The sequence below is a fragment of the Microtus oregoni genome, unplaced genomic scaffold (genome assembly GCF_018167655.1).
Source record: "Microtus oregoni isolate MIOR12 unplaced genomic scaffold, Mior012 000018F_ref0000195, whole genome shotgun sequence".
NCBI lineage: Eukaryota > Metazoa > Chordata > Mammalia > Rodentia > Cricetidae > Microtus > Microtus oregoni.
In genome coordinates this window covers 7,784,539-7,790,774 of record NW_024543077.1, presented here as the reverse complement: position 1 = coordinate 7,790,774, position 6,236 = coordinate 7,784,539, and the positions used below count along the sequence as shown (strand labels likewise).

General features: G+C 41.0%; 1 pseudogene; it reads left to right on the top strand.

The window, feature by feature from the left end:
• Positions 1–1,204: 1,204 nt before the first annotated feature.
• Positions 1,205–1,761, top strand: LOC121459047 (annotated as a pseudogene).
• Positions 1,762–6,236: the final 4,475 nt, after the last annotated feature.

Genomic DNA, 6,236 nt, shown 5'->3' with positions numbered 1-6,236 from the left:
AGCTTGCTGTAAGGTTTTGTAGCTTAACGCACTGGATTTGTGGGAGCCTAGGAAGTTTGGATGCTCAACTTACTAGACCTGGATGGAGGTGGGGGTTCCTTGGACTTTCCACAGGACAGGGAACCCTGATTGCTTTTCGGGCTGAGGGGGGGGGACTTAATTGGGGAAGGGGGAGGGAATTGGGAGGCGGTGGCAGGGAAGAGACAGAAATCTTTAATAAATAAATAAATTTAAAAAAATGTCAAAGGAGGTATACTCATAAAGTCTCATTTTTGGCTTTTTGTTTTCTATTTTTTAATAAATTTTAAATGTATGGAGAATTCTTTTACTGCTACTTCAATAAACAAGGTGCTTGTTTGTTTGTTTAGTGTGTGTACTTGTGTGCGTATGTGTGTGTGTGTGCACGCTAATACATAATGTTAGGCCCTGGCTGTAATCCTATGGTGTCAAAATTCAATTCAATCTTTCATGTCAAGATGGCTTCGTATGTTTATGCTTTAAGGTGATGGCAGGTAAGATACAAAATATGTAAACCAAATATACAAAAAGACTCAACAAAGGAAAACACCTTTAGAAATAAAAGCAAAACCCTAGTGTCGGCTGATACAAAGGTCTAAAACCAGAAGCCTCTCAGTCATGATGGCCAGAAAGTACATGCTACAACAGAGAACAAAAATATTCTGTTAACAGCTCAACATAATAGAGGAATATGAGTTAGAAACTCCTATTAATTTTTCTCACATGAAAAGTAAAGACTTCATCTCTCGGATCTATCTACATGTCTGGCTCAGATAAAGCAACCTATCTAGGTAGGGAAGTGAAATGGGTAAGCCTTTTCAATAAAGAGCCACACTAATAAGCTTATTGCTGCAAGATCTGCAGGTGATAAACAGAGACAGTTCTGCTTCTTGCATGAGTGTGTGAATCCCTAAGAAACAACCCATCAGCTGATACTTTGGAAGAAATATAGAGACAAATACAAGGGAATTTGGAGCTCTAAACAAAATCGAACAGTGTCAAGGAATCAAAATTTGACAGGTGATTGACATGAGAATGCTTTCTGTTTGCCTTTTGGATTCTGTTGCAGATTAGACCTTCAGGGACAGGGTCTTGGGGAGCAACATAACCTGGTGCCTGGTATATGTTCAAAGAGAGGCACAGAGAAAGTTCTGGAAGGGCTCTTTCTGCCTCATCTTCTGTGAGAATGAAGACCATTCTCAGCAACCAGACCGTTGACATTGCAGAAAATGTGGGCATCACTCTGAAGGGGCAGGCAGTCATGGTGAAGGAACCCAGTGGAACCCTCAGTCACATCAACGTAGAGCTGAGCCTTCTTGGAAAGAAGAGGCTCTGGGTTGACAAACGGTGGGGCAATAGGAAAGAACTGACCATGGTCAGAACCATCTGCAGTGACATTCAGAACATTATCAAACTTGTTGCACTGGGCTTCCGCTATAAGGTGAGGTCCGTGTATGCTCACTTCCCCATCAAGGTCATAATTCAGGAGAATGGGTCTTTGGTTGAAATCGGGAATTTCTTGGGTGAAAATTACATGCACAGGGTTCAGATGAGGACATGCTTGGTTCTGTCTCTCAAGCCCAGAACGATGAATTAATTCTTGACAGAAATGATATTGAACTCGTTTCAAACTCAGCAGCTCTGATACAGCAGGCCACAACAGTTAAAAACAAGGATATCAGAAAGGTTTTGGATGGTATCTATGTGTCTGGAAAGGAAACAGTGCAGCAGGCTGATGAGTAGACCTAAGTTACCAGCTCCAGAAACAAGATCCTAAATTTTAAGTATGATTTGGGGTATCTTTTGGGACAATAAAAGACTTGTATTGAAAAAAAAAAGAAGAAAGTTCTGGAAGGATTGTGTATAACATCTTCCTTTTCGTTACTGACTGGTATTTAAACTGCTAATAATTAAGCAATGAGGCATGGTTTTTATGAGGAAAAAAACTGAGTATCATTCAGATTTCCTGACCCTAAATTTCAGAGACTGATCTTAAATTCAAATAACTAGATATTCACACTTGGATCTGAATGTGAAAGGAATACCACAAAATCACAGGAGAATCGGGTCCACCTGTTACCTGTAACATCGAGTTTCCAGGGGTAGAGACAGCATCTATAACACTGTGACAGGACACCTGGCAGCATGAACTGACTGGGTAATTAGCACAGTTACCAATTTACATATCTTTCCTTGGATGACACCTTACTTAAAAGTCTTTATTTTGATATAATCTGCACGACATAGAATTCATCCTTTAAATTATACAGTTTAGAAGAGTGGTGGAGTGTGTGTAGTTTTCAACTATGACTATGATTTAACTGAGAACATTTGCATCAAACCAAAATTAACTTTACACCCTCACCTCCCTGCACAGAATTGCCAGTTTTCTTTCTACAGTTACAAATGCCCTTTCTGGACATTCATATGCATAGATACATGAAGTATGTGGTCTTTTGTAAGAAGTATGTGTGATGTTTCCAAGATTCATACATGTTATAGCACACATCAATGAACCCTCTTATTGTAGAGTAGTTTTATAGATATACCATGTTTTGTTTATCTGTTTATCAGTTAATGGATATTTGGGTTGTTTTAACATTGTAGTGATTATGAATAATGCTACTTTTAACACCATGATGTTGTCACATGTTTGAAAATTTTTCTTGGATACTCAGTACCAAAATTTCTTTGTGAACAGACAACCAGAAAGAATGTTTCTGTTCATCTATTATTTTAGCAGTATATTTTCTCTCAAGTTTATATAAGTATACTGGAGCTGACTGGGGTATATATTATATAGTATAGTCATTCATATATCCAATGAGTATATCAAGCTAACTTACATACCCATTAAGGCTTTTAAAATACAATCTTTATAGGTTTTTAAGTGCACAGTTTGCTATTATTATAATTACATTATTGTATACAACTTTTGAAATTCATTTGTTTGTCAACCCTTTGTACCCTTTAATCAACATCTTGTATTTATAATTCCCTCTATGCCCAACTCTGGCAGCCAACATTGTAGGCGTTTAATTGTTTTATTTTATCTAAATGAAGTTATACAATTTTTGTCTCTCTGTGCTTGGCATATTAATTATACATTTGGCATGGAGTTCTCCACGTCTATCCATATTGAGGACAATGATGACACTCACTTCCTCCTTTGCTTCAGGCTAAAGCGTGCTCCATTACATATTCACACATTCTTGTCTACTCATCATCAGTGGACACTCAATATGATAACATTTAAAGACTCAGCTGACTGTTCCCCAGGTAACCACATCATTTTGCACTCTAATCAATTATTAATGATCAGCACGGCGATTTCTCCATATCCACGGCAATGCTTGATAAAACAAGTCTTTACATCCTGGACAGCCATCATAAGGCATGAAATGGTATCTTTGTGGGTTTTTCTTACCTTTCATATGATGCTATTAAAATCTTCTGAAGTGTTTATTGCCTGTCTGCATATATTCTTTGGAGAAATGCACTGTCAATTTATTTACCTATTATAAAGGTTGACTCATGCATGCCTTTATTATTGAGTTCAAAGAACTATTTTTACTTCATTTTAAAGCTATGTGTGCTGGTTTGAATGAGCATGGCTCCCATAAGCTGCTTCGCAGCCAGTCAGTGGAACAGTTTGGGAATGATTAGGAAGTATGACCTTATTGGAGGAGTTGTGCCACTGGGGTGGGCATTGATGTGTCAAAAACATGTGCCGGGCCCCAGTGTAACTTGGAGTTGAGATGTGAGCTTTCTGCTGCCATTCCAGCCTCATATTTGCCTGACTGCTACCTTCGTCCCCATCATGGACTAACCTCTGAGACTGTGAGAAAGCTCCCCATGAAATACTTCTTTTTTAAGTTGTCTCAGTCATGTGATCTGCTCACAGCAATAGAACAGTATCGTAGACAAAAGTCGGGAGCTAGACTTGAGCATTGCCCTTAAAGGCCTGACCATTCCATTGTTTGGGAAAATATAGATAATTTAGGTGCTTTAGACTGGATAAGGAATTGAACTCTGTAAGTGGGACTTAATGCTTTCTTTTGGTAGAGGCTTGGAAGACAGTAGCGTGGAGAGAAATGTGGGCTATGCAGGCACAAGACGTTGCAAACAGGACTAGCAGTAAATGGGGTGGAGACCGTTCTTGTGATATTTCGGCCAAGATTATGAGTATTTTCTTCTCTTTTCCAAAAAATAATAAGTTTGAGGCTAAATTGAAGAATTTTGAACTGCAGTTGACACAGGAAATTTCAAGTCAGCCTAAGAGTGACTGTGTTACATGGTTATTAGTCATCGCTCTCACACAGAGTACAATGAAACTGAGCAAGGGGGCAACAAGAAGACAAAGTGCACAGTTTGAGGGGAAAAGGAGCACGGGGAAATGTAATGATGGGACCAAGAGTTGTGTACAAGGATAGGAAAAGGTTAACAACAGTCAGGTGATAAATGGCATAAAGGGATGGCAACGTCAGGGCAAGACACTACCTAGCTCTAAGCCCTCCATCTGTGAAAGAAGGAAAGGGGGCTGAAGGGTTTCATCAACCTAAATAACAGTGGAATGTTAATGCCAATGTAAATCAAAGATGGGGCCAGGTTCTACTGCAGTAAGCATAAGAACTTGGCAGATGCAGCCACTTAGTTGAGATTTATAGTCAAGAAAGATACAGGATGGGTTCTGTGGAACCTTTATTCTCAAGGAAAGCAACCGAGACCAGACATGCATCCAGTCTGCATGGAGGCCCAGCAAGGCCATTTGGTGAAGCTATGAAAATGAAATCTGAATTGTGTTGGAAACCCCAAGATGTTGGAGATCCCTAGATCATAGGATGTCTGCCAAGGAGAACACATAGAGAATGTGAAACTAGCCCAAGAGAAAAAGATGTGTTGCAGTTGGAAGAAGTAGGAGTAAGAAGAGACAATTAATACAAAATTTTGAGTTTGCTTCTTGTGGTTTCAGTCTTGCTTTGGCCCAATATTTCCTCACCACTGTTTTCTCCCTTTTGAAATGGTAATGTACATTATATGTATATTTCTTTTTTTTCCATGTGAATTTTTTTATTCATTAAGGATTTCTGCCTCCTCCCCGCAACCGCTTCCCATTTCCCTCCCCCTCCCCCGATCAAGTCCCCCTTCCTCATTTGCTCGAAGAGCAATCAGGGTTCCCTGACCTGTGGGAAGCTCAAGGACCACCCACCTCTGTCCAGGTCTCATAAGGTGAGCATCCAAACTGCCTAGGCTCCCCCAAAGCCAGTACATGCAGTAGGGTCAAAAACCCACTGCGATTGTTCTTGAGTTCTCAGTATTCCTCATTGTCCGCTATGTTCAGCTAGTCCGGATTTATCCCATGCTTTTTCAGACCTAGGCCAGCTGGCCTTGGTGAGTTCCCGATAGAACATCCCCATTGTCTCAGTGTGTGGGTGCACCCCTCGCGGTCCTGAGTTCCTTGTTCGTGCTCCCTCTCCTTCTACTCCTGATTTGAATGAACAAAATATGTGATTTTCTTTTTGATTTAGGTTTTCCAGAAGGTTGTAGTTGAGAGATTACCTTAAATGTCTGAAGAAACCTTGGACTTTGGACATTTAAACAGATGTTGAGACTGTGAAAGACTATGGGAAATTCTGAATCTGAACCAAATGTAATTTCAGTTATGATACGGAAACAAGCCTACGTATTAGCATTCAGACACACCAGGCCCACCCTGGAGACTAACAGAGTGCATCAAGCCTATGCGTATGCATCCCCAGGACTCAGGCAGTGTTGGTCCGGGCACTGTCTTCAGCTACATCCATACAACTATGCCAACTTTAAGAAGGCAGAACCCTGCTGTTCACTCTCTTCTTATTCCTCTCTCCCACCTGTCTCTCTTTCTCTGGGTCTCTGCCTCTTTCTGCGCCCCCCCTCTCTTTCTCCTTCCCTCCCAGCTCACCTCCCAGCTCTCCCCTTTCCCACATCGCCTCATGCCTGCAGGAAGTAGCCAGACTTGAGCCAACACCCCTATATCCAAGGACTCTGGGATGTTTGGTCAAAAGTGAGATTTCAGGCCCCTGACACCCCTATATCTAAGAACTCTGGAGTGTTTCTGTTATAAGCATTACCCCAGCCTCTGGCATTCATTCTTGGGGCACCAATGGTGCAGAAAGCTCCATCTCAAGTCCCCTCCCCCTGGGAGTTGCCTTGGTCTGGACTCCATCTCTGGAAAAGCC